This window comes from Phocoena phocoena, chromosome 19 (assembly GCF_963924675.1).
Source record: "Phocoena phocoena chromosome 19, mPhoPho1.1, whole genome shotgun sequence".
Lineage (NCBI taxonomy): Eukaryota > Metazoa > Chordata > Mammalia > Artiodactyla > Phocoenidae > Phocoena > Phocoena phocoena.
The window spans coordinates 39,647,764-39,672,303 of NC_089237.1; the positions used below are offsets into that span (position 1 = coordinate 39,647,764).

At 76.9% G+C, this 24,540-nt stretch overlaps 24 non-coding genes across 24 annotated transcripts; all 24 read right to left on the bottom strand.

Annotated features, from left to right (window-relative positions):
• Positions 1-474: 474 nt before the first annotated feature.
• LOC136140000 (5S ribosomal RNA) lies at positions 475-593 on the bottom strand. Its single transcript, XR_010657498.1, has one exon. It is a non-coding gene; the product is annotated as a 5S ribosomal RNA (ribosomal RNA).
• Positions 594-1,494: 901 nt separating this feature from the next.
• On the bottom strand, positions 1,495-1,613 carry LOC136140001 (5S ribosomal RNA). Its single transcript, XR_010657499.1, has one exon. It is a non-coding gene; the product is annotated as a 5S ribosomal RNA (ribosomal RNA).
• A 901-nt stretch (positions 1,614-2,514) lies between these two features.
• LOC136140002 (5S ribosomal RNA) lies at positions 2,515-2,633 on the bottom strand. The gene has a single exon (XR_010657500.1). It is a non-coding gene; the product is annotated as a 5S ribosomal RNA (ribosomal RNA).
• Positions 2,634-3,557: 924 nt separating this feature from the next.
• On the bottom strand, positions 3,558-3,676 carry LOC136140003 (5S ribosomal RNA). Its single transcript, XR_010657501.1, has one exon. It is a non-coding gene; the product is annotated as a 5S ribosomal RNA (ribosomal RNA).
• A 901-nt stretch (positions 3,677-4,577) lies between these two features.
• On the bottom strand, positions 4,578-4,696 carry LOC136140005 (5S ribosomal RNA). The gene has a single exon (XR_010657503.1). It is a non-coding gene; the product is annotated as a 5S ribosomal RNA (ribosomal RNA).
• A 900-nt stretch (positions 4,697-5,596) lies between these two features.
• On the bottom strand, positions 5,597-5,715 carry LOC136140006 (5S ribosomal RNA). The gene has a single exon (XR_010657504.1). It is a non-coding gene; the product is annotated as a 5S ribosomal RNA (ribosomal RNA).
• Positions 5,716-6,616: 901 nt separating this feature from the next.
• On the bottom strand, positions 6,617-6,735 carry LOC136140007 (5S ribosomal RNA). The gene has a single exon (XR_010657505.1). It is a non-coding gene; the product is annotated as a 5S ribosomal RNA (ribosomal RNA).
• A 901-nt stretch (positions 6,736-7,636) lies between these two features.
• Positions 7,637-7,755, bottom strand: LOC136140008 (5S ribosomal RNA). Its single transcript, XR_010657506.1, has one exon. It is a non-coding gene; the product is annotated as a 5S ribosomal RNA (ribosomal RNA).
• A 901-nt stretch (positions 7,756-8,656) lies between these two features.
• LOC136140009 (5S ribosomal RNA) lies at positions 8,657-8,775 on the bottom strand. Its single transcript, XR_010657507.1, has one exon. It is a non-coding gene; the product is annotated as a 5S ribosomal RNA (ribosomal RNA).
• Positions 8,776-9,676: 901 nt separating this feature from the next.
• LOC136140010 (5S ribosomal RNA) lies at positions 9,677-9,795 on the bottom strand. Its single transcript, XR_010657508.1, has one exon. It is a non-coding gene; the product is annotated as a 5S ribosomal RNA (ribosomal RNA).
• A 924-nt stretch (positions 9,796-10,719) lies between these two features.
• On the bottom strand, positions 10,720-10,838 carry LOC136140011 (5S ribosomal RNA). Its single transcript, XR_010657509.1, has one exon. It is a non-coding gene; the product is annotated as a 5S ribosomal RNA (ribosomal RNA).
• Positions 10,839-11,739: 901 nt separating this feature from the next.
• Positions 11,740-11,858, bottom strand: LOC136140012 (5S ribosomal RNA). The gene has a single exon (XR_010657510.1). It is a non-coding gene; the product is annotated as a 5S ribosomal RNA (ribosomal RNA).
• A 901-nt stretch (positions 11,859-12,759) lies between these two features.
• On the bottom strand, positions 12,760-12,878 carry LOC136140013 (5S ribosomal RNA). The gene has a single exon (XR_010657511.1). It is a non-coding gene; the product is annotated as a 5S ribosomal RNA (ribosomal RNA).
• Positions 12,879-13,779: 901 nt separating this feature from the next.
• LOC136140014 (5S ribosomal RNA) lies at positions 13,780-13,898 on the bottom strand. Its single transcript, XR_010657512.1, has one exon. It is a non-coding gene; the product is annotated as a 5S ribosomal RNA (ribosomal RNA).
• A 901-nt stretch (positions 13,899-14,799) lies between these two features.
• On the bottom strand, positions 14,800-14,918 carry LOC136140016 (5S ribosomal RNA). The gene has a single exon (XR_010657514.1). It is a non-coding gene; the product is annotated as a 5S ribosomal RNA (ribosomal RNA).
• A 901-nt stretch (positions 14,919-15,819) lies between these two features.
• Positions 15,820-15,938, bottom strand: LOC136140017 (5S ribosomal RNA). Its single transcript, XR_010657515.1, has one exon. It is a non-coding gene; the product is annotated as a 5S ribosomal RNA (ribosomal RNA).
• Positions 15,939-16,839: 901 nt separating this feature from the next.
• On the bottom strand, positions 16,840-16,958 carry LOC136140018 (5S ribosomal RNA). Its single transcript, XR_010657516.1, has one exon. It is a non-coding gene; the product is annotated as a 5S ribosomal RNA (ribosomal RNA).
• A 901-nt stretch (positions 16,959-17,859) lies between these two features.
• LOC136140019 (5S ribosomal RNA) lies at positions 17,860-17,978 on the bottom strand. The gene has a single exon (XR_010657517.1). It is a non-coding gene; the product is annotated as a 5S ribosomal RNA (ribosomal RNA).
• A 924-nt stretch (positions 17,979-18,902) lies between these two features.
• LOC136140020 (5S ribosomal RNA) lies at positions 18,903-19,021 on the bottom strand. Its single transcript, XR_010657518.1, has one exon. It is a non-coding gene; the product is annotated as a 5S ribosomal RNA (ribosomal RNA).
• A 901-nt stretch (positions 19,022-19,922) lies between these two features.
• LOC136140021 (5S ribosomal RNA) lies at positions 19,923-20,041 on the bottom strand. The gene has a single exon (XR_010657519.1). It is a non-coding gene; the product is annotated as a 5S ribosomal RNA (ribosomal RNA).
• Positions 20,042-20,965: 924 nt separating this feature from the next.
• Positions 20,966-21,084, bottom strand: LOC136140022 (5S ribosomal RNA). Its single transcript, XR_010657520.1, has one exon. It is a non-coding gene; the product is annotated as a 5S ribosomal RNA (ribosomal RNA).
• A 901-nt stretch (positions 21,085-21,985) lies between these two features.
• On the bottom strand, positions 21,986-22,104 carry LOC136139470 (5S ribosomal RNA). The gene has a single exon (XR_010657005.1). It is a non-coding gene; the product is annotated as a 5S ribosomal RNA (ribosomal RNA).
• A 901-nt stretch (positions 22,105-23,005) lies between these two features.
• LOC136140023 (5S ribosomal RNA) lies at positions 23,006-23,124 on the bottom strand. The gene has a single exon (XR_010657521.1). It is a non-coding gene; the product is annotated as a 5S ribosomal RNA (ribosomal RNA).
• A 924-nt stretch (positions 23,125-24,048) lies between these two features.
• Positions 24,049-24,167, bottom strand: LOC136140024 (5S ribosomal RNA). The gene has a single exon (XR_010657522.1). It is a non-coding gene; the product is annotated as a 5S ribosomal RNA (ribosomal RNA).
• Between the last annotated feature and the right edge of the window lie 373 nt (positions 24,168-24,540).

Genomic DNA, 24,540 nt, shown 5'->3' on the forward strand with positions numbered 1-24,540 from the left:
CACCCGCCGAGCTCAGGAGCCCGCCCCTGGTGGCCGGCAGGCCCGGGGAAGCGGCCCCGGCCCTCGATCCCGCTCCCGCACCCGGCCGCGGCGACACGGCGGAGGCGGGGCTTCTGCCGGAGGGAGCTGTGGCGGGACACACCGGCGCACAGGTGGCGGCAGCGGGGCTGGGCGCCAGTGGGGGCGGCCAGGTGCAGGTCGAGGGGCTCGCTGGCCGAAAGGACGGCAACCGGGCCCGCGGCGGATTCTGGGTCCGGGCCAGCCACCCCGGGAGCGTCCGGGGTGCGGCTGCCTTCCGGGGCCGCCTTCTGGCCGCCCGGCCGGCCGGGCCGGCGGGGAGCGGCCCCTCCGGCGCACGCGCGCCGTGGTGGGAGGGGCCTGAGGAGGTGGGGCCTGCAGCGGGGCCCGGCGGGGGCGGAGCCGGCGGCCACCGCCCGCGGGCGAGTAAAGGAGAAGGCGGAGCGGGAGGCAAAAAGCCTACAGCACCCGGTATTCCCAGGCGGTCTCCCATCCAAGTACTAACCAGGCCCGACCCTGCTTAGCTTCCGAGATCAGACGAGATCGGGCGCGTTCAGGGTGGTATGGCCGTAGACGGGGGCGGGGACCGCGGGCTGCCTCTTGAGGCCCAGTTGCGCTGGCGCTGGCGCCTTAGGGCCAGCCAGCCCGGCGGTCAGCCCGCCCAGGCAGGGGGAACGGACGTCTCGGGTATCGGGCGGTGGCGGAGGGTTTGGCCACCACCTCCCAGCCGAGGGCCGGCGTGACCCAGCAAACCCTTCGGCGCTTGGCGCCCCGCCCAAGATCCCGCACGTCGCTCACAGGGACGTGGCCCCGGGGGCTTCGGGGCCCGGGGCCCGCGGTCCCTGGGGCATCGCCCCTGCCCGCCCACGCGGCGCTAGGCGCAGCCCGGCCGCAGCCCGGGCCGGCCCTGCTGCCCGACAGCAGCTGGCCCGAAGCCACTGGGAGCCACCATTGCGTCGCCACGGCCCCTCAGCCCCGGCAAGGCCACCCTTGCCCGCACACCACCCGCCGAGCTCAGGAGCCCGCCCCTGGTGGCCGGCAGGCCCGGGGAAGCGGCCCCGGCCCTCGATCCCGCTCCCGCACCCGGCCGCGGCGACACGGCGGAGGCGGGGCTTCTGCCGGAGGGAGCTGTGGCGGGACACACCGGCGCACAGGTGGCGGCAGCGGGGCTGGGCGCCAGTGGGGGCGGCCAGGTGCAGGTCGAGGGGCTCGCTGGCCGAAAGGACGGCAACCGGGCCCGCGGCGGATTCTGGGTCCGGGCCAGCCACCCCGGGAGCGTCCGGGGTGCGGCTGCCTTCCGGGGCCGCCTTCTGGCCGCCCGGCCGGCCGGGCCGGCGGGGAGCGGCCCCTCCGGCGCACGCGCGCCGTGGTGGGAGGGGCCTGAGGAGGTGGGGCCTGCAGCGGGGCCCGGCGGGGGCGGAGCCGGCGGCCACCGCCCGCGGGCGAGTAAAGGAGAAGGCGGAGCGGGAGGCAAAAAGCCTACAGCACCCGGTATTCCCAGGCGGTCTCCCATCCAAGTACTAACCAGGCCCGACCCTGCTTAGCTTCCGAGATCAGACGAGATCGGGCGCGTTCAGGGTGGTATGGCCGTAGACGGGGGCGGGGACCGCGGGCTGCCTCTTGAGGCCCAGTTGCGCTGGCGCTGGCGCCTTAGGGCCAGCCAGCCCGGCGGTCAGCCCGCCCAGGCAGGGGGAACGGACGTCTCGGGTATCGGGCGGTGGCGGAGGGTTTGGCCACCACCTCCCAGCCGAGGGCCGGCGTGACCCAGCAAACCCTTCGGCGCTTGGCGCCCCGCCCAAGATCCCGCACGTCGCTCACAGGGACGTGGCCCCGGGGGCTTCGGGGCCCGGGGCCCGCGGTCCCTGGGGCATCGCCCCTGCCCGCCCACGCGGCGCTAGGCGCAGCCCGGCCGCAGCCCGGGCCGGCCCTGCTGCCCGACAGCAGCTGGCCCGAAGCCACTGGGAGCCACCATTGCGTCGCCACGGCCCCTCAGCCCCGGCAAGGCCACCCTTGCCCGCACACCACCCGCCGAGCTCAGGAGCCCGCCCCTGGTGGCCGGCAGGCCCGGGGAAGCGGCCCCGGCCCTCGATCCCGCTCCCGCACCCGGCCGCGGCGACACGGCGGAGGCGGGGCTTCTGCCGGAGGGAGCTGTGGCGGGACACACCGGCGCACAGGTGGCGGCAGCGGGGCTGGGCGCCAGTGGGGGCGGCCAGGTGCAGGTCGAGGGGCTCGCTGGCCGAAAGGACGGCAACCGGGCCCGCGGCGGATTCTGGGTCCGGGCCAGCCACCCCGGGAGCGTCCGGGGTGCGGCTGCCTTCCGGGGCCGCCTTCTGGCCGCCCGGCCGGCCGGGCCGGCGGGGAGCGGCCCCTCCGGCGCACGCGCGCCGTGGTGGGAGGGGCCTGAGGAGGTGGGGCCTGCAGCGGGGCCCGGCGGGGGCGGAGCCGGCGGCCACCGCCCGCGGGCGAGTAAAGGAGAAGGCGGAGCGGGAGGCAAAAAGCCTACAGCACCCGGTATTCCCAGGCGGTCTCCCATCCAAGTACTAACCAGGCCCGACCCTGCTTAGCTTCCGAGATCAGACGAGATCGGGCGCGTTCAGGGTGGTATGGCCGTAGACGGGGGCGGGGACCGCGGGCTGCCTCTTGAGGCCCAGTTGCGCTGGCGCTGGCGCCTTAGGGCCAGCCAGCCCGGCGGTCAGCCCGCCCCGGCGGGACCCCGCCGCCCGCCCAGGCAGGGGGAACGGACGTCTCGGGTATCGGGCGGTGGCGGAGGGTTTGGCCACCACCTCCCAGCCGAGGGCCGGCGTGACCCAGCAAACCCTTCGGCGCTTGGCGCCCCGCCCAAGATCCCGCACGTCGCTCACAGGGACGTGGCCCCGGGGGCTTCGGGGCCCGGGGCCCGCGGTCCCTGGGGCATCGCCCCTGCCCGCCCACGCGGCGCTAGGCGCAGCCCGGCCGCAGCCCGGGCCGGCCCTGCTGCCCGACAGCAGCTGGCCCGAAGCCACTGGGAGCCACCATTGCGTCGCCACGGCCCCTCAGCCCCGGCAAGGCCACCCTTGCCCGCACACCACCCGCCGAGCTCAGGAGCCCGCCCCTGGTGGCCGGCAGGCCCGGGGAAGCGGCCCCGGCCCTCGATCCCGCTCCCGCACCCGGCCGCGGCGACACGGCGGAGGCGGGGCTTCTGCCGGAGGGAGCTGTGGCGGGACACACCGGCGCACAGGTGGCGGCAGCGGGGCTGGGCGCCAGTGGGGGCGGCCAGGTGCAGGTCGAGGGGCTCGCTGGCCGAAAGGACGGCAACCGGGCCCGCGGCGGATTCTGGGTCCGGGCCAGCCACCCCGGGAGCGTCCGGGGTGCGGCTGCCTTCCGGGGCCGCCTTCTGGCCGCCCGGCCGGCCGGGCCGGCGGGGAGCGGCCCCTCCGGCGCACGCGCGCCGTGGTGGGAGGGGCCTGAGGAGGTGGGGCCTGCAGCGGGGCCCGGCGGGGGCGGAGCCGGCGGCCACCGCCCGCGGGCGAGTAAAGGAGAAGGCGGAGCGGGAGGCAAAAAGCCTACAGCACCCGGTATTCCCAGGCGGTCTCCCATCCAAGTACTAACCAGGCCCGACCCTGCTTAGCTTCCGAGATCAGACGAGATCGGGCGCGTTCAGGGTGGTATGGCCGTAGACGGGGGCGGGGACCGCGGGCTGCCTCTTGAGGCCCAGTTGCGCTGGCGCTGGCGCCTTAGGGCCAGCCAGCCCGGCGGTCAGCCCGCCCAGGCAGGGGGAACGGACGTCTCGGGTATCGGGCGGTGGCGGAGGGTTTGGCCACCACCTCCCAGCCGAGGGCCGGCGTGACCCAGCAAACCCTTCGGCGCTTGGCGCCCCGCCCAAGATCCCGCACGTCGCTCACAGGGACGTGGCCCCGGGGGCTTCGGGGCCCGGGGCCCGCGGTCCCTGGGGCATCGCCCCTGCCCGCCCACGCGGCGCTAGGCGCAGCCCGGCCGCAGCCCGGGCCGGCCCTGCTGCCCGACAGCAGCTGGCCCGAAGCCACTGGGAGCCACCATTGCGTCGCCACGGCCCCTCAGCCCCGGCAAGGCCACCCTTGCCCGCACACCACCCGCCGAGCTCAGGAGCCCGCCCCTGGTGGCCGGCAGGCCCGGGGAAGCGGCCCCGGCCCTCGATCCCGCTCCCGCACCCGGCCGCGGCGACACGGCGGAGGCGGGGCTTCTGCCGGAGGGAGCTGTGGCGGGACACACCGGCGCACAGGTGGCGGCAGCGGGGCTGGGCGCCAGTGGGGGCGGCCAGGTGCAGGTCGAGGGGCTCGCTGGCCGAAAGGACGGCAACCGGGCCCGCGGCGGATTCTGGGTCCGGGCCAGCCACCCCGGGAGCGTCCGGGGTGCGGCTGCCTTCCGGGGCCGCCTTCTGGCCGCCCGGCCGGCCGGGCCGGCGGGGAGCGGCCCCTCCGGCGCACGCGCGCCGTGGTGGGAGGGGCCTGAGGAGGTGGGGCCTGCAGCGGGGCCCGGCGGGGGCGGAGCCGGCGGCCACCGCCCGCGGGCGAGTAAAGGAGAAGGCGGAGCGGGAGGCAAAAAGCCTACAGCACCCGGTATTCCCAGGCGGTCTCCCATCCAAGTACTAACCAGGCCCGACCCTGCTTAGCTTCCGAGATCAGACGAGATCGGGCGCGTTCAGGGTGGTATGGCCGTAGACGGGGCGGGGACCGCGGGCTGCCTCTTGAGGCCCAGTTGCGCTGGCGCTGGCGCCTTAGGGCCAGCCAGCCCGGCGGTCAGCCCGCCCAGGCAGGGGGAACGGACGTCTCGGGTATCGGGCGGTGGCGGAGGGTTTGGCCACCACCTCCCAGCCGAGGGCCGGCGTGACCCAGCAAACCCTTCGGCGCTTGGCGCCCCGCCCAAGATCCCGCACGTCGCTCACAGGGACGTGGCCCCGGGGGCTTCGGGGCCCGGGGCCCGCGGTCCCTGGGGCATCGCCCCTGCCCGCCCACGCGGCGCTAGGCGCAGCCCGGCCGCAGCCCGGGCCGGCCCTGCTGCCCGACAGCAGCTGGCCCGAAGCCACTGGGAGCCACCATTGCGTCGCCACGGCCCCTCAGCCCCGGCAAGGCCACCCTTGCCCGCACACCACCCGCCGAGCTCAGGAGCCCGCCCCTGGTGGCCGGCAGGCCCGGGGAAGCGGCCCCGGCCCTCGATCCCGCTCCCGCACCCGGCCGCGGCGACACGGCGGAGGCGGGGCTTCTGCCGGAGGGAGCTGTGGCGGGACACACCGGCGCACAGGTGGCGGCAGCGGGGCTGGGCGCCAGTGGGGGCGGCCAGGTGCAGGTCGAGGGGCTCGCTGGCCGAAAGGACGGCAACCGGGCCCGCGGCGGATTCTGGGTCCGGGCCAGCCACCCCGGGAGCGTCCGGGGTGCGGCTGCCTTCCGGGGCCGCCTTCTGGCCGCCCGGCCGGCCGGGCCGGCGGGGAGCGGCCCCTCCGGCGCACGCGCGCCGTGGTGGGAGGGGCCTGAGGAGGTGGGGCCTGCAGCGGGGCCCGGCGGGGGCGGAGCCGGCGGCCACCGCCCGCGGGCGAGTAAAGGAGAAGGCGGAGCGGGAGGCAAAAAGCCTACAGCACCCGGTATTCCCAGGCGGTCTCCCATCCAAGTACTAACCAGGCCCGACCCTGCTTAGCTTCCGAGATCAGACGAGATCGGGCGCGTTCAGGGTGGTATGGCCGTAGACGGGGGCGGGGACCGCGGGCTGCCTCTTGAGGCCCAGTTGCGCTGGCGCTGGCGCCTTAGGGCCAGCCAGCCCGGCGGTCAGCCCGCCCAGGCAGGGGGAACGGACGTCTCGGGTATCGGGCGGTGGCGGAGGGTTTGGCCACCACCTCCCAGCCGAGGGCCGGCGTGACCCAGCAAACCCTTCGGCGCTTGGCGCCCCGCCCAAGATCCCGCACGTCGCTCACAGGGACGTGGCCCCGGGGGCTTCGGGGCCCGGGGCCCGCGGTCCCTGGGGCATCGCCCCTGCCCGCCCACGCGGCGCTAGGCGCAGCCCGGCCGCAGCCCGGGCCGGCCCTGCTGCCCGACAGCAGCTGGCCCGAAGCCACTGGGAGCCACCATTACGTCGCCACGGCCCCTCAGCCCCGGCAAGGCCACCCTTGCCCGCACACCACCCGCCGAGCTCAGGAGCCCGCCCCTGGTGGCCGGCAGGCCCGGGGAAGCGGCCCCGGCCCTCGATCCCGCTCCCGCACCCGGCCACGGCGACACGGCGGAGGCGGGGCTTCTGCCGGAGGGAGCTGTGGCGGGACACACTGGCGCACAGGTGGCGGCAGCGGGGCTGGGCGCCAGTGGGGGCGGCCAGGTGCAGGTCGAGGGGCTCGCTGGCCGAAAGGACGGCAACCGGGCCCGCGGCGGATTCTGGGTCCGGGCCAGCCACCCCGGGAGCGTCCGGGGTGCGGCTGCCTTCCGGGGCCGCCTTCTGGCCGCCCGGCCGGCCGGGCCGGCGGGGAGCGGCCCCTCCGGCGCACGCGCGCCGTGGTGGGAGGGGCCTGAGGAGGTGGGGCCTGCAGCGGGGCCCGGCGGGGGCGGAGCCGGCGGCCACCGCCCGCGGGCGAGTAAAGGAGAAGGCGGAGCGGGAGGCAAAAAGCCTACAGCACCCGGTATTCCCAGGCGGTCTCCCATCCAAGTACTAACCAGGCCCGACCCTGCTTAGCTTCCGAGATCAGACGAGATCGGGCGCGTTCAGGGTGGTATGGCCGTAGACGGGGGCGGGGACCGCGGGCTGCCTCTTGAGGCCCAGTTGCGCTGGCGCTGGCGCCTTAGGGCCAGCCAGCCCGGCGGTCAGCCCGCCCAGGCAGGGGGAACGGACGTCTCGGGTATCGGGCGGTGGCGGAGGGTTTGGCCACCACCTCCCAGCCGAGGGCCGGCGTGACCCAGCAAACCCTTCGGCGCTTGGCGCCCCGCCCAAGATCCCGCACGTCGCTCACAGGGACGTGGCCCCGGGGGCTTCGGGGCCCGGGGCCCGCGGTCCCTGGGGCATCGCCCCTGCCCGCCCACGCGGCGCTAGGCGCAGCCCGGCCGCAGCCCGGGCCGGCCCTGCTGCCCGACAGCAGCTGGCCCGAAGCCACTGGGAGCCACCATTGCGTCGCCACGGCCCCTCAGCCCCGGCAAGGCCACCCTTGCCCGCACACCACCCGCCGAGCTCAGGAGCCCGCCCCTGGTGGCCGGCAGGCCCGGGGAAGCGGCCCCGGCCCTCGATCCCGCTCCCGCACCCGGCCGCGGCGACACGGCGGAGGCGGGGCTTCTGCCGGAGGGAGCTGTGGCGGGACACACCGGCGCACAGGTGGCGGCAGCGGGGCTGGGCGCCAGTGGGGGCGGCCAGGTGCAGGTCGAGGGGCTCGCTGGCCGAAAGGACGGCAACCGGGCCCGCGGCGGATTCTGGGTCCGGGCCAGCCACCCCGGGAGCGTCCGGGGTGCGGCTGCCTTCCGGGGCCGCCTTCTGGCCGCCCGGCCGGCCGGGCCGGCGGGGAGCGGCCCCTCCGGCGCACGCGCGCCGTGGTGGGAGGGGCCTGAGGAGGTGGGGCCTGCAGCGGGGCCCGGCGGGGGCGGAGCCGGCGGCCACCGCCCGCGGGCGAGTAAAGGAGAAGGCGGAGCGGGAGGCAAAAAGCCTACAGCACCCGGTATTCCCAGGCGGTCTCCCATCCAAGTACTAACCAGGCCCGACCCTGCTTAGCTTCCGAGATCAGACGAGATCGGGCGCGTTCAGGGTGGTATGGCCGTAGACGGGGGCGGGGACCGCGGGCTGCCTCTTGAGGCCCAGTTGCGCTGGCGCTGGCGCCTTAGGGCCAGCCAGCCCGGCGGTCAGCCCGCCCAGGCAGGGGGAACGGACGTCTCGGGTATCGGGCGGTGGCGGAGGGTTTGGCCACCACCTCCCAGCCGAGGGCCGGCGTGACCCAGCAAACCCTTCGGCGCTTGGCGCCCCGCCCAAGATCCCGCACGTCGCTCACAGGGACGTGGCCCCGGGGGCTTCGGGGCCCGGGGCCCGCGGTCCCTGGGGCATCGCCCCTGCCCGCCCACGCGGCGCTAGGCGCAGCCCGGCCGCAGCCCGGGCCGGCCCTGCTGCCCGACAGCAGCTGGCCCGAAGCCACTGGGAGCCACCATTGCGTCGCCACGGCCCCTCAGCCCCGGCAAGGCCACCCTTGCCCGCACACCACCCGCCGAGCTCAGGAGCCCGCCCCTGGTGGCCGGCAGGCCCGGGGAAGCGGCCCCGGCCCTCGATCCCGCTCCCGCACCCGGCCGCGGCGACACGGCGGAGGCGGGGCTTCTGCCGGAGGGAGCTGTGGCGGGACACACCGGCGCACAGGTGGCGGCAGCGGGGCTGGGCGCCAGTGGGGGCGGCCAGGTGCAGGTCGAGGGGCTCGCTGGCCGAAAGGACGGCAACCGGGCCCGCGGCGGATTCTGGGTCCGGGCCAGCCACCCCGGGAGCGTCCGGGGTGCGGCTGCCTTCCGGGGCCGCCTTCTGGCCGCCCGGCCGGCCGGGCCGGCGGGGAGCGGCCCCTCCGGCGCACGCGCGCCGTGGTGGGAGGGGCCTGAGGAGGTGGGGCCTGCAGCGGGGCCCGGCGGGGGCGGAGCCGGCGGCCACCGCCCGCGGGCGAGTAAAGGAGAAGGCGGAGCGGGAGGCAAAAAGCCTACAGCACCCGGTATTCCCAGGCGGTCTCCCATCCAAGTACTAACCAGGCCCGACCCTGCTTAGCTTCCGAGATCAGACGAGATCGGGCGCGTTCAGGGTGGTATGGCCGTAGACGGGGGCGGGGACCGCGGGCTGCCTCTTGAGGCCCAGTTGCGCTGGCGCTGGCGCCTTAGGGCCAGCCAGCCCGGCGGTCAGCCCGCCCAGGCAGGGGGAACGGACGTCTCGGGTATCGGGCGGTGGCGGAGGGTTTGGCCACCACCTCCCAGCCGAGGGCCGGCGTGACCCAGCAAACCCTTCGGCGCTTGGCGCCCCGCCCAAGATCCCGCACGTCGCTCACAGGGACGTGGCCCCGGAGGCTTCGGGGCCCGGGGCCCGCGGTCCCTGGGGCATCGCCCCTGCCCGCCCACGCGGCGCTAGGCGCAGCCCGGCCGCAGCCCGGGCCGGCCCTGCTGCCCGACAGCAGCTGGCCCGAAGCCACTGGGAGCCACCATTGCGTCGCCACGGCCCCTCAGCCCCGGCAAGGCCACCCTTGCCCGCACACCACCCGCCGAGCTCAGGAGCCCGCCCCTGGTGGCCGGCAGGCCCGGGGAAGCGGCCCCGGCCCTCGATCCCGCTCCCGCACCCGGCCGCGGCGACACGGCGGAGGCGGGGCTTCTGCCGGAGGGAGCTGTGGCGGGACACACCGGCGCACAGGTGGCGGCAGCGGGGCTGGGCGCCAGTGGGGGCGGCCAGGTGCAGGTCGAGGGGCTCGCTGGCCGAAAGGACGGCAACCGGGCCCGCGGCGGATTCTGGGTCCGGGCCAGCAACCCCGGGAGCGTCCGGGGTGCGGCTGCCTTCCGGGGCCGCCTTCTGGCCGCCCGGCCGGCCGGGCCGGCGGGGAGCGGCCCCTCCGGCGCACGCGCGCCGTGGTGGGAGGGGCCTGAGGAGGTGGGGCCTGCAGCGGGGCCCGGCGGGGGCGGAGCCGGCGGCCACCGCCCGCGGGCGAGTAAAGGAGAAGGCGGAGCGGGAGGCAAAAAGCCTACAGCACCCGGTATTCCCAGGCGGTCTCCCATCCAAGTACTAACCAGGCCCGACCCTGCTTAGCTTCCGAGATCAGACGAGATCGGGCGCGTTCAGGGTGGTATGGCCGTAGACGGGGGCGGGGACCGCGGGCTGCCTCTTGAGGCCCAGTTGCGCTGGCGCTGGCGCCTTAGGGCCAGCCAGCCCGGCGGTCAGCCCGCCCCGGCGGGACCCCGCCGCCCGCCCAGGCAGGGGGAACGGACGTCTCGGGTATCGGGCGGTGGCGGAGGGTTTGGCCACCACCTCCCAGCCGAGGGCCGGCGTGACCCAGCAAACCCTTCGGCGCTTGGCGCCCCGCCCAAGATCCCGCACGTCGCTCACAGGGACGTGGCCCCGGGGGCTTCGGGGCCCGGGGCCCGCGGTCCCTGGGGCATCGCCCCTGCCCGCCCACGCGGCGCTAGGCGCAGCCCGGCCGCAGCCCGGGCCGGCCCTGCTGCCCGACAGCAGCTGGCCCGAAGCCACTGGGAGCCACCATTGCGTCGCCACGGCCCCTCAGCCCCGGCAAGGCCACCCTTGCCCGCACACCACCCGCCGAGCTCAGGAGCCCGCCCCTGGTGGCCGGCAGGCCCGGGGAAGCGGCCCCGGCCCTCGATCCCGCTCCCGCACCCGGCCGCGGCGACACGGCGGAGGCGGGGCTTCTGCCGGAGGGAGCTGTGGCGGGACACACCGGCGCACAGGTGGCGGCAGCGGGGCTGGGCGCCAGTGGGGGCGGCCAGGTGCAGGTCGAGGGGCTCGCTGGCCGAAAGGACGGCAACCGGGCCCGCGGCGGATTCTGGGTCCGGGCCAGCCACCCCGGGAGCGTCCGGGGTGCGGCTGCCTTCCGGGGCCGCATTCTGGCCGCCCGGCCAGCCGGGCCGGCGGGGAGCGGCCCCTCCGGCGCACGCGCGCCGTGGTGGGAGGGGCCTGAGGAGGTGGGGCCTGCAGCGGGGCCCGGCGGGGGCGGAGCCGGCGGCCACCGCCCGCGGGCGAGTAAAGGAGAAGGCGGAGCGGGAGGCAAAAAGCCTACAGCACCCGGTATTCCCAGGCGGTCTCCCATCCAAGTACTAACCAGGCCCGACCCTGCTTAGCTTCCGAGATCAGACGAGATCGGGCGCGTTCAGGGTGGTATGGCCGTAGACGGGGACGGGGACCGCGGGCTGCCTCTTGAGGCCCAGTTGCGCTGGCGCTGGCGCCTTAGGGCCAGCCAGCCCGGCGGTCAGCCCGCCCAGGCAGGGGGAACGGACGTCTCGGGTATCGGGCGGTGGCGGAGGGTTTGGCCACCACCTCCCAGCCGAGGGCCAGCGTGACCCAGCAAACCCTTCGGCGCTTGGCGCCCCGCCCAAGATCCCGCACGTCCCTCACAGGGACGTGGCCCCGGAGGCTTCGGGGCCCGGGGCCCGCGGTCCCTGGGGCATCGCCCCTGCCCGCCCACGCGGCGCTAGGCGCAGCCCGGCCGCAGCCCGGGCCGGCCCTGCTGCCCGACAGCAGCTGGCCCGAAGCCACTGGGAGCCACCATTGCGTCGCCACGGCCCCTCAGCCCCGGCAAGGCCACCCTTGCCCGCACACCACCCGCCGAGCTCAGGAGCCCGCCCCTGGTGGCCGGCAGGCCCGGGGAAGCGGCCCCGGCCCTCGATCCCGCTCCCGCACCCGGCCGCGGCGACACGGCGGAGGCGGGGCTTCTGCCGGAGGGAGCTGTGGCGGGACACACCGGCGCACAGGTGGCGGCAGCGGGGCTGGGCGCCAGTGGGGGCGGCCAGGTGCAGGTCGAGGGGCTCGCTGGCCGAAAGGACGGCAACCGGGCCCGCGGCGGATTCTGGGTCCGGGCCAGCCACCCCGGGAGCGTCCGGGGTGCGGCTGCCTTCCGGGGCCGCCTTCTGGCCGCCCGGCCGGCCGGGCCGGCGGGGAGCGGCCCCTCCGGCGCACGCGCGCCGTGGTGGGAGGGGCCTGAGGAGGTGGGGCCTGCAGCGGGGCCCGGCGGGGGCGGAGCCGGCGGCCACCGCCCGCGGGCGAGTAAAGGAGAAGGCGGAGCGGGAGGCAAAAAGCCTACAGCACCCGGTATTCCCAGGCGGTCTCCCATCCAAGTACTAACCAGGCCCGACCCTGCTTAGCTTCCGAGATCAGACGAGATCGGGCGCGTTCAGGGTGGTATGGCCGTAGACGGGGGCGGGGACCGCGGGCTGCCTCTTGAGGCCCAGTTGCGCTGGCGCTGGCGCCTTAGGGCCAGCCAGCCCGGCGGTCAGCCCGCCCAGGCAGGGGGAACGGACGTCTCGGGTATCGGGCGGTGGCGGAGGGTTTGGCCACCACCTCCCAGCCGAGGGCCGGCGTGACCCAGCAAACCCTTCGGCGCTTGGCGCCCCGCCCAAGATCCCGCACGTCGCTCACAGGGACGTGGCCCCGGGGGCTTCGGGGCCCGGGGCCCGCGGTCCCTGGGGCATCGCCCCTGCCCGCCCACGCGGCGCTAGGCGCAGCCCGGCCGCAGCCCGGGCCGGCCCTGCTGCCCGACAGCAGCTGGCCCGAAGCCACTGGGAGCCACCATTGCGTCGCCACGGCCCCTCAGCCCCGGCAAGGCCACCCTTGCCCGCACACCACCCGCCGAGCTCAGGAGCCCGCCCCTGGTGGCCGGCAGGCCCGGGGAAGCGGCCCCGGCCCTCGATCCCGCTCCCGCACCCGGCCGCGGCGACACGGCGGAGGCGGGGCTTCTGCCGGAGGGAGCTGTGGCGGGACACACCGGCGCACAGGTGGCGGCAGCGGGGCTGGGCGCCAGTGGGGGCGGCCAGGTGCAGGTCGAGGGGCTCGCTGGCCGAAAGGACGGCAACCGGGCCCGCGGCGGATTCTGGGTCCGGGCCAGCCACCCCGGGAGCGTCCGGGGTGCGGCTGCCTTCCGGGGCCGCCTTCTGGCCGCCCGGCCGGCCGGGCCGGCGGGGAGCGGCCCCTCCGGCGCACGCGCGCCGTGGTGGGAGGGGCCTGAGGAGGTGGGGCCTGCAGCGGGGCCCGGCGGGGGCGGAGCCGGCGGCCACCGCCCGCGGGCGAGTAAAGGAGAAGGCGGAGCGGGAGGCAAAAAGCCTACAGCACCCGGTATTCCCAGGCGGTCTCCCATCCAAGTACTAACCAGGCCCGACCCTGCTTAGCTTCCGAGATCAGACGAGATCGGGCGCGTTCAGGGTGGTATGGCCGTAGACGGGGGCGGGGACCGCGGGCTGCCTCTTGAGGCCCAGTTGCGCTGGCGCTGGCGCCTTAGGGCCAGCCAGCCCGGCGGTCAGCCCGCCCAGGCAGGGGGAACGGACGTCTCGGGTATCGGGCGGTGGCGGAGGGTTTGGCCACCACCTCCCAGCCGAGGGCCGGCGTGACCCAGCAAACCCTTCGGCGCTTGGCGCCCCGCCCAAGATCCCGCACGTCGCTCACAGGGACGTGGCCCCGGGGGCTTCGGGGCCCGGGGCCCGCGGTCCCTTGGGCATCGCCCCTGCCCGCCCACGCGGCGCTAGGCGCAGCCCGGCCGCAGCCCGGGCCGGCCCTGCTGCCCGACAGCAGCTGGCCCGAAGCCACTGGGAGCCACCATTGCGTCGCCACGGCCCCTCAGCCCCGGCAAGGCCACCCTTGCCCGCACACCACCCGCCGAGCTCAGGAGCCCGCCCCTGGTGGCCGGCAGGCCCGGGGAAGCGGCCCCGGCCCTCGATCCCGCTCCCGCACCCGGCCGCGGCGACACGGCGGAGGCGGGGCTTCTGCCGGAGGGAGCTGTGGCGGGACACACCGGCGCACAGGTGGCGGCAGCGGGGCTGGGCGCCAGTGGGGGCGGCCAGGTGCAGGTCGAGGGGCTCGCTGGCCGAAAGGACGGCAACCGGGCCCGCGGCGGATTCTGGGTCCGGGCCAGCCACCCCGGGAGCGTCCGGGGTGCGGCTGCCTTCCGGGGCCGCCTTCTGGCCGCCCGGCCGGCCGGGCCGGCGGGGAGCGGCCCCTCCGGCGCACGCGCGCCGTGGTGGGAGGGGCCTGAGGAGGTGGGGCCTGCAGCGGGGCCCGGCGGGGGCGGAGCCGGCGGCCACCGCCCGCGGGCGAGTAAAGGAGAAGGCGGAGCGGGAGGCAAAAAGCCTACAGCACCCGGTATTCCCAGGCGGTCTCCCATCCAAGTACTAACCAGGCCCGACCCTGCTTAGCTTCCGAGATCAGACGAGATCGGGCGCGTTCAGGGTGGTATGGCCGTAGACGGGGGCGGGGACCGCGGGCTGCCTCTTGAGGCCCAGTTGCGCTGGCGCTGGCGCCTTAGGGCCAGCCAGCCCGGCGGTCAGCCCGCCCAGGCAGGGGGAACGGACGTCTCGGGTATCGGGCGGTGGCGGAGGGTTTGGCCACCACCTCCCAGCCGAGGGCCGGCGTGACCCAGCAAACCCTTCGGCGCTTGGCGCCCCGCCCAAGATCCCGCACGTCGCTCACAGGGACGTGGCCCCGGGGGCTTCGGGGCCCGGGGCCCGCGGTCCCTGGGGCATCGCCCCTGCCCGCCCACGCGGCGCTAGGCGCAGCCCGGCCGCAGCCCGGGCCGGCCCTGCTGTCCGACAGCAGCTGGCCCGAAGCCACTGGGAGCCACCATTACGTCGCCACGGCCCCTCAGCCCCGGCAAGGCCACCCTTGCCCGCACACCACCCGCCGAGCTCAGGAGCCCGCCCCTGGTGGCCGGCAGGCCCGGGGAAGCGGCCCCGGCCCTCGATCCCGCTCCCGCACCCGGCCGCGGCGACACGGCGGAGGCGGGGCTTCTGCCGGAGGGAGCTGTGGCGGGACACACCGGCGCACAGGTGGCGGCAGCGGGGCTGGGCGCCAGTGGGGGCGGCCAGGTGCAGGTCGAGGGGCTCGCTGGCCGAAAGGACGGCAACCGGGCCCGCGGCGGATTCTGGGTCCGGGCCAGCCACCCCGGGAGCGTCCGGGGTGCGGCTGCCTTCCGGGGCCGCCTTCTGGCCGCCCGGCCGGCCGGGCCGGCGGGGAGCGGCCCCTCCGGCGCACGCGCGCCGTGGTGGGAGGGGCCTGAGGAGGTGGGGCCTGCAGCGGGGCCCGGCGGGGGCGGAGCCGGCGGCCACCGCCCGCGGGCGAGTAAAGGAGAAGGCGGAGCGGGAGGCAAAAAGCCTACAGCACCCGGTATTCCCAGGCGGTCTCCCATCCAAGTACTAACCAGGCCCGACCCTGCTTAGCTTCCGAGATCAGACGAGATCGGGCGCGTTCAGGGTGGTATGGCCGTAGACGGGGGCGGGGACCGCGGGCTGCCTCTTGAGGCCCAGTTGCGCTGGCGCTGGCGCCTTAGGGCCAGCCAGCCCGGCGGTCAGCCCGCCCAGGCAGGGGGAACGGACGTCTCGGGTATCGGGCGGTGGCGGAGGGTTTGGCCACCACCTCCCAGCCGAGGGCCGGCGTGACCCAGCAAACCCTTCGGCGCTTGGCGCCCCGCCCAAGATCCCGCACGTCGCTCACAGGGACGTGGCCCCGGGGGCTTCGGGGCCCGGGGCCCGCGGTCCCTGGGGCATCGCCCCTGCCCGCCCACGCGGCGCTAGGCGCAGCCCGGCCGCAGCCCGGGCCGGCCCTGCTGCCCGACAGCAGCTGGCCCGAAGCCACTGGGAGCCACCATTGCGTCGCCACGGCCCCTCAGCCCCGGCAAGGCCACCCTTGCCCGCACACCACCCGCCGAGCTCAGGAGCCCGCCCCTGGTGGCCGGCAGGCCCGGGGAAGCGGCCCCGGCCCTCGATCCCGCTCCCGCACCCGGCCGCGGCGACACGGCGGAGGCGGGGCTTCTGCCGGAGGGAGCTGTGGCGGGACACACCGGCGCACAGGTGGCGGCAGCGGGGCTGGGCGCCAGTGGGGGCGGCCAGGTGCAGGTCGAGGGGCTCGCTGGCCGAAAGGACGGCAACCGGGCCCGCGGCGGATTCTGGGTCCGGGCCAGCCACCCCGGGAGCGTCCGGGGTGCGGCTGCCTTCCGGGGCCGCCTTCTGGCCGCCCGGCCGGCCGGGCCGGCGGGGAGCGGCCCCTCCGGCGCACGCGCGCCGTGGTGGGAGGGGCCTGAGGAGGTGGGGCCTGCAGCGGGGCCCGGCGGGGGCGGAGCCGGCGGCCACCGCCCGCGGGCGAGTAAAGGAGAAGGCGGAGCGGGAGGCAAAAAGCCTACAGCACCCGGTATTCCCAGGCGGTCTCCCATCCAAGTACTAACCAGGCCCGACCCTGCTTAGCTTCCGAGATCAGACGAGATCGGGCGCGTTCAGGGTGGTATGGCCGTAGACGGGGGCGGGGACCGCGGGCTGCCTCTTGAGGCCCAGTTGCGCTGGCGCTGGCGCCTTAGGGCCAGCCAGCCCGGCGGTCAGCCCGCCCAGGCAGGGGGAACGGACGTCTCGGGTATCGGGCGGTGGCGGAGGGTTTGGCCACCACCTCCCAGCCGAGGGCCGGCGTGACCCAGCAAACCCTTCGGCGCTTGGCGCCCCGCCCAAGATCCCGCACGTCGCTCACAGGGACGTGGCCCCGGGGGCTTCGGGGCCCGGGGCCCGCGGTCCCTGGGGCATCGCCCCTGCCCGCCCACGCGGCGCTAGGCGCAGCCCGGCCGCAGCCCGGGCCGGCCCTGCTGCCCGACAGCAGCTGGCCCGAAGCCACTGGGAGCCACCATTGCGTCGCCACGGCCCCTCAGCCCCGGCAAGGCCACCCTTGCCCGCACACCACCCGCCGAGCTCAGGAGCCCGCCCCTGGTGGCCGGCAGGCCCGGGGAAGCGGCCCCGGCCCTCGATCCCGCTCCCGCACCCGGCCGCGGCGACACGGCGGAGGCGGGGCTTCTGCCGGAGGGAGCTGTGGCGGGACACACCGGCGCACAGGTGGCGGCAGCGGGGCTGGGCGCCAGTGGGGGCGGCCAGGTGCAGGTCGAGGGGCTCGCTGGCCGAAAGGACGGCAACCGGGCCCGCGGCGGATTCTGGGTCCGGGCCAGCCACCCCGGGAGCGTCCGGGGTGCGGCTGCCTTCCGGGGCCGCCTTCTGGCCGCCCGGCCGGCCGGGCCGGCGGGGAGCGGCCCCTCCGGCGCACGCGCGCCGTGGTGGGAGGGGCCTGAGGAGGTGGGGCCTGCAGCGGGGCCCGGCGGGGGCGGAGCCGGCGGCCACCGCCCGCGGGCGAGTAAAGGAGAAGGCGGAGCGGGAGGCAAAAAGCCTACAGCACCCGGTATTCCCAGGCGGTCTCCCATCCAAGTACTAACCAGGCCCGACCCTGCTTAGCTTCCGAGATCAGACGAGATCGGGCGCGTTCAGGGTGGTATGGCCGTAGACGGGGGCGGGGACCGCGGGCTGCCTCTTGAGGCCCAGTTGCGCTGGCGCTGGCGCCTTAGGGCCAGCCAGCCCGGCGGTCAGCCCGCCCAGGCAGGGGGAACGGACGTCTCGGGTATCGGGCGGTGGCGGAGGGTTTGGCCACCACCTCCCAGCCGAGGGCCGGCGTGACCCAGCAAACCCTTCGGCGCTTGGCGCCCCGCCCAAGATCCCGCACGTCGCTCACAGGGACGTGGCCCCGGGGGCTTCGGGGCCCGGGGCCCGCGGTCCCTGGGGCATCGCCGCTGCCCGCCCACGCGGCGCTAGGCGCAGCCCGGCCGCAGCCCGGGCCGGCCCTGCTGCCCGACAGCAGCTGGCCCGAAGCCACTGGGAGCCACCATTGCGTCGCCACGGCCCCTCAGCCCCGGCAAGGCCACCCTTGCCCGCACACCACCCGCCGAGCTCAGGAGCCCGCCCCTGGTGGCCGGCAGGCCCGGGGAAGCGGCCCCGGCCCTCGATCCCGCTCCCGCACCCGGCCGCGGCGACACGGCGGAGGCGGGGCTTCTGCCGGAGGGAGCTGTGGCGGGACACACCGGCGCACAGGTGGCGGCAGCGGGGCTGGGCGCCAGTGGGGGCGGCCAGGTGCAGGTCGAGGGGCTCGCTGGCCGAAAGGACGGCAACCGGGCCCGCGGCGGATTCTGGGTCCGGGCCAGCCACCCCGGGAGCGTCCGGGGTGCGGCTGCCTTCCGGGGCCGCCTTCTGGCCGCCCGGCCGGCTGGGCCGGCGGGGAGCGGCCCCTCCGGCGCACGCGCGCCGTGGTGGGAGGGGCCTGAGGAGGTGGGGCCTGCAGCGGGGCCCGGCGGGGGCGGAGCCGGCGGCCACCGCCCGCGGGCGAGTAAAGGAGAAGGCGGAGCGGGAGGCAAAAAGCCTACAGCACCCGGTATTCCCAGGCGGTCTCCCATCCAAGTACTAACCAGGCCCGACCCTGCTTAGCTTCCGAGATCAGACGAGATCGGGCGCGTTCAGGGTGGTATGGCCGTAGACGGGGGCGGGGACCGCGGGCTGCCTCTTGAGGCCCAGTTGCGCTGGCGCTGGCGCCTTAGGGCCAGCCAGCCCGGCGGTCAGCCCGCCCCGGCGGGACCCCGCCGCCCGCCCAGGCAGGGGGAACGGACGTCTCGGGTATCGGGCGGTGGCGGAGGGTTTGGCCACCACCTCCCAGCCGAGGGCCGGCGTGACCCAGCAAACCCTTCGGCGCTTGGCGCCCCGCCCAAGATCCCGCACGTCGCTCACAGGGACGTGGCCCCGGGGGCTTCGGGGCCCGGGGCCCGCGGTCCCTGGGGCATCGCCCCTGCCCGCCCACGCGGCGCTAGGCGCAGCCCGGCCGCAGCCCGGGCCGGCCCTGCTGCCCGACAGCAGCTGGCCCGAAGCCACTGGGAGCCACCATTGCGTCGCCACGGCCCCTCAGCCCCGGCAAGGCCACCCTTGCCCGCACACCACCCGCCGAGCTCAGGAGCCCGCCCCTGGTGGCCGGCAGGCCCGGGGAAGCGGCCCCGGCCCTCGATCCCGCTCCCGCACCCGGCCGCGGCGACACGGCGGAGGCGGGGCTTCTGCCGGAGGGAGCTGTGGCGGGACACACCGGCGCACAGGTGGCGGCAGCGGGGCTGGGCGCCAGTGGGGGCGGCCAGGTGCAGGTCGAGGGGCTCGCTGGCCGAAAGGACGGCAACCGGGCCCGCGGCAGATTCTGGGTCCGGGCCAGCCACCCCGGGAGCGTCCGGGGTGCGGCTGCCTTCCGGGGCCGCCTTCTGGCCGCCCGGCCGGCCGGGCCGGCGGGGAGCGGCCCCTCCGGCGCACGCGCGCCGTGGTGGGAGGGGCCTGAGGAGGTGGGGCCTGCAGCGGGGCCCGGCGGGGGCGGAGCCGGCGGCCACGGCCCGCGGGCGAGTAAAGGAGAAGGCGGAGCGGGAGGCAAAAAGCCTACAGCACCCGGTATTCCCAGGCGGTCTCCCATCCAAGTACTAACCAGGCCCGACCCTGCTTAGCTTCCGAGATCAGACGAGATCGGGCGCGTTCAGGGTGGTATGGCCGTAGACGGGGACGGGGACCGCGGGCTGCCTCTTGAGGCCCAGTTGCGCTGGCGCTGGCGCCTTAGGGCCAGCCAGCCCGGCGGTCAGCCCGCCCAGGCAGGGGGAACGGACGTCTCGGGTATCGGGCGGTGGCGGAGGGTTTGGCCACCACCTCCCAGCCGAGGGCCGGCGTGACCCAGCAAACCCTTCGGCGCTTGGCGCCCCGCCCAAGATCCCGCACGTCGCTCACAGGGACGTGGCCCCGGAGGCTTCGGGGCCCGGGGCCCGCGGTCCCTGGGGCATCGCCCCTGCCCGCCCACGCGGCGCTAGGCGCAGCCCGGCCGCAGCCCGGGCCGGCCCTGCTGCCCGACAGCAGCTGGCCCGAAGCCACTGGGAGCCACCATTGCGTCGCCACGGCCCCTCAGCCCCGGCAAGGCCACCCTTGCCCGCACACCACCCGCCGAGCTCAGGAGCCCGCCCCTGGTGGCCGGCAGGCCCGGGGAAGCGGCCCCGGCCCTCGATCCCGCTCCCGCACCCGGCCGCGGCGACACGGCGGAGGCGGGGCTTCTGCCGGAGGGAGCTGTGGCGGGACACACCGGCGCACAGGTGGCGGCAGCGGGGCTGGGCGCCAGTGGGGGCGGCCAGGTGCAGGTCGAGGGGCTCGCTGGCCGAAAGGACGGCAACCGGGCCCGCGGCGGATTCTGGGTCCGGGCCAGCCACCCCGGGAGCGTCCGGGGTGCGGCTGCCTTCCGGGGCCGCCTTCTGGCCGCCCGGCCGGCCGGGCCGGCGGGGAGCGGCCCCTCCGGCGCACGCGCGCCGTGGTGGGAGGGGCCTGAGGAGGTGGGGCCTGCAGCGGGGCCCGGCGGGGGCGGAGCCGGCGGCCACCGCCCGCGGGCGAGTAAAGGAGAAGGCGGAGCGGGAGGCAAAAAGCCTACAGCACCCGGTATTCCCAGGCGGTCTCCCATCCAAGTACTAACCAGGCCCGACCCTGCTTAGCTTCCGAGATCAGACGAGATCGGGCGCGTTCAGGGTGGTATGGCCGTAGACGGGGGCGGGGACCGCGGGCTGCCTCTTGAGGCCCAGTTGCGCTGGCGCTGGCGCCTTAGGGCCAGCCAGCCCGGCGGTCAGCCCGCCCCGGCGGGACCCCGCCGCCCGCCCAGGCAGGGGGAACGGACGTCTCGGGTATCGGGCGGTGGCGGAGGGTTTGGCCACCACCTCCCAGCCGAGGGCCGGCGTGACCCAGCAAACCCTTCGGCGCTTGGCGCCCCGCCCAAGATCCCGCACGTCGCTCACAGGGACGTGGCCCCGGGGGCTTCGGGGCCCAGGGCCCGCGGTCCCTGGGGCATCGCCCCTGCCCGCCCACGCGGCGCTAGGCGCAGCCCGGCCGCAGCCCGGGCCGGCCCTGCTGCCCGACAGCAGCTGGCCCGAAGCCACTGGGAGCCACCATTGCGTCGCCACGGCCCCTCAGCCCCGGCAAGGCCACCCTTGCCCGCACACCACCCGCCGAGCTCAGGAGCCCGCCCCTGGTGGCCGGCAGGCCCGGGGAAGCGGCCCCGGCCCTCGATCCCGCTCCCGCACCCGGCCGCGGCGACACGGCGGAGGCGGGGCTTCTGCCGGAGGGAGCTGTGGCGGGACACACCGGCGCACAGGTGGCGGCAGCGGGGCTGGGCGCCAGTGGGGGCGGCCAGGTGCAGGTCGAGGGGCTCGCTGGCCGAAAGGACGGCAACCGGGCCCGCGGCGGATTCTGGGTCCGGGCCAGCCACCCCGGGAGCGTCCGGGGTGCGGCTGCCTTCCGGGGCCGCCTTCTGGCCGCCCGGCCGGCCGGGCCGGCGGGGAGCGGCCCCTCCGGCGCACGCGCGCCGTGGTGGGAGGGGCCTGAGGAGGTGGGGCCTGCAGCGGGGCCCGGCGGGGGCGGAGCCGGCGGCCACCGCCCGCGGGCGAGTAAAGGAGAAGGCGGAGCGGGAGGCAAAAAGCCTACAGCACCCGGTATTCCCAGGCGGTCTCCCATCCAAGTACTAACCAGGCCCGACCCTGCTTAGCTTCCGAGATCAGACGAGATCGGGCGCGTTCAGGGTGGTATGGCCGTAGACGGGGGCGGGGACCGCGGGCTGCCTCTTGAGGCCCAGTTGCGCTGGCGCTGGCGCCTTAGGGCCAGCCAGCCCGGCGGTCAGCCCGCCCAGGCAGGGGGAACGGACGTCTCGGGTATCGGGCGGTGGCGGAGGGTTTGGCCACCACCTCCCAGCCGAGGGCCGGCGTGACCCAGCAAACCCTTCGGCGCTTGGCGCCCCGCCCAAGATCCCGCACGTCGCTCACAGGGACGTGGCCCCGGGGGCTTCGGGGCCCGGGGCCCGCGGTCCCTGGGGCATCGCCCCTGCCCGCCCACGCGGCGCTAGGCGCAGCCCGGCCGCAGCCCGGGCCGGCCCTGCTGCCCGACAGCAGCTGGCCCGAAGCCACTGGGAGCCACCATTGCGTCGCCACGGCCCCTCAGCCCCGGCAAGGCCACCCTTGCCCGCACACCACCCGCCGAGCTCAGGAGCCCGCCCCTGGTGGCCGGCAGGCCCGGGGAAGCGGCCCCGGCCCTCGATCCCGCTCCCGCACCCGGCCGCGGCGACACGGCGGAGGCGGGGCTTCTGCCGGAGGGAGCTGTGGCGGGACACACCGGCGCACAGGTGGCGGCAGCGGGGCTGGGCGCCAGTGGGGGCGGCCAGGTGCAGGTCGAGGGGCTCGCTGGCCGAAAGGACGGCAACCGGGCCCGCGGCGGATTCTGGGTCCGGGCCAGCCACCCCGGGAGCGTCCGGGGTGCGGCTGCCTTCCGGGGCCGCCTTCTGGCCGCCCGGCCGGCCGGGCCGGCGGGGAGCGGCCCCTCCGGCGCACGCGCGCCGTGGTGGGAGGGGCCTGAGGAGGTGGGGCCTGCAGCGGGGCCCGGCGGGGGCGGAGCCGGCGGCCACCGCCCACGGGCGAGTAAAGGAGAAGGCGGAGCGGGAGGCAAAAACCCTACAGCACCCGGTATTCCCAGGCGGTCTCCCATCCAAGTACTAACCAGGCCCGACCCTGCTTAGCTTCCGAGATCAGACGAGATCGGGCGCGTTCAGGGTGGTATGGCCGTAGACGGGGGCGGGGACCGCGGGCTGCCTCTTGAGGCCCAGTTGCGCTGGCGCTGGCGCCTTAGGGCCAGCCAGCCCGGCGGTCAGCCCGCCCAGGCAGGGGGAACGGACGTCTCGGGTATCGGGCGGTGGCGGAGGGTTTGGCCACCACCTCCCAGCCGAGGGCCGGCGTGACCCAGCAAACCCTTCGGCGCTTGGCGCCCCGCCCAAGATCCCGCACGTCGCTCACAGGGACGTGGCCCCGGAGGCTTCGGGGCCCGGGGCCCGCGGTCCCTGGGGCATCGCCCCTGCCCGCCCACGCGGCGCTAGGCGCAGCCCGGCCGCAGCCCGGGCCGGCCCTGCTGCCCGACAGCAGCTGGCCCGAAGCCACTGGGAGCCACCATTGCGTCGCCACGGCCCCTCAGCCCCGGCAAGGCCACCCTTGCCCGCACACCACCCGCCGAGCTCAGGAGCCCGCCCCTGGTGGCCGGCAGGCCCGGGGAAGCGGCCCCGGCCCTCGATCCCGCTCCCGCACCCGGCCGCGGCGACACGGCGGAGGCGGGGCTTCTGCCGGAGGGAGCTGTGGCGGGACACACCGGCGCACAGGTGGCGGCAGCGGGGCTGGGCGCCAGTGGGGGCGGCCAGGTGCAGGTCGAGGGGCTCGCTGGCCGAAAGGACGGCAACCGGGCCCGCGGCGGATTCTGGGTCCGGGCCAGCCACCCCGGGAGCGTCCGGGGTGCGGCTGCCTTCCGGGGCCGCCTTCTGGCCGCCCGGCCGGCCGGGCCGGCGGGGAGCGGCCCCTCCGGCGCACGCGCGCCGTGGTGGGAGGGGCCTGAGGTGGTGGGGCCTGCAGCGGGGCCCGGCGGGGGCGGAGCCGGCGGCCACCGCCCGCGGGCGAGTAAAGGAGAAGGCGGAGCGGGAGGCAAAAAGCCTACAGCACCCGGTATTCCCAGGCGGTCTCCCATCCAAGTACTAACCAGGCCCGACCCTGCTTAGCTTCCGAGATCAGACGAGATCGGGCGCGTTCAGGGTGGTATGGCCGTAGACGGGGGCGGGGACCGCGGGCTGCCTCTTGAGGCCCAGTTGCGCTGGCGCTGGCGCCTTAGGGCCAGCCAGCCCGGCGGTCAGCCCGCCCCGGCGGGACCCCGCCGCCCGCCCAGGCAGGGGGAACGGACGTCTCGGGTATCGGGCGGTGGCGGAGGGTTTGGCCACCACCTCCCAGCCGAGGGCCGGCGTGACCCAGCAAACCCTTCGGCGCTTGGCGCCCCGCCCAAGATCCCGCACGTCGCTCACAGGGACGTGGCCCCGGGGGCTTCGGGGCCCGGGGCCCGCGGTCCCTGGGGCATCGCCCCTGCCCGCCCACGCGGCGCTAGGCGCAGCCCGGCCGCAGCCCGGGCCGGCCCTGCTGCCCGACAGCAGCTGGCCCGAAGCCACTGGGAGCCACCATTGCGTCGCCACGGCCCCTCAGCCCCGGCAAGGCCACCCTTGCCCGCACACCACCCGCCGAGCTCAGGAGCCCGCCCCTGGTGGCCGGCAGGCCCGGGGAAGCGGCCCCGGCCCTCGATCCCGCTCCCGCACCCGGCCGCGGCGACACGGCGGAGGCGGGGCTTCTGCCGGAGGGAGCTGTGGCGGGACACACCGGCGCACAGGTGGCGGCAGCGGGGCTGGGCGCCAGTGGGGGCGGCCAGGTGCAGGTCGAGGGGCTCGCTGGCCGAAAGGACGGCAACCGGGCCCGCGGCGGATTCTGGGTCCGGGCCAGCCACCCCGGGAGCGTCCGGGGTGCGGCTGCCTTCCGGGGCCGCCTTCTGGCCGCCCGGCCGGCCGGGCCGGCGGGGAGCGGCCCCTCCGGCGCACGCGCGCCGTGGTGGGAGGGGCCTGAGGAGGTGGGGCCTGCAGCGGGGCCCGGCGGGGGCGGAGCCGGCGGCCACCGCCCGCGGGCGAGTAAAGGAGAAGGCGGAGCGGGAGGCAAAAAGCCTACAGCACCCGGTATTCCCAGGCGGTCTCCCATCCAAGTACTAACCAGGCCCGACCCTGCTTAGCTTCCGAGATCAGACGAGATCGGGCGCGTTCAGGGTGGTATGGCCGTAGACGGGGGCGGGGACCGCGGGCTGCCTCTTGAGGCCTAGTTGCGCTGGCGCTGGCGCCTTAGGGCCAGCCAGCCCGGCGGTCAGCCCGCCCCGGCGGGACCCCGCCGCCCGCCCAGGCAGGGGGAACGGACATCTCGGGTATCGGGCGGTGGCGGAGGGTTTGGCCACCACCTCCCAGCCGAGGGCCGGCGTGACCCAGCAAACCCTTCGGCGCTTGGCGCCCCGCCCAAGATCCCGCACGTCGCTCACAGGGACGTGGCCCCGGAGGCTTCGGGGCCCGGGGCCCGCGGTCCCTGGGGCATCGCCCCTGCCCGCCCACGCGGCGCTAGGCGCAGCCCGGCCGCAGCCCGGGCCGGCCCTGCTGCCCGACTGCAGC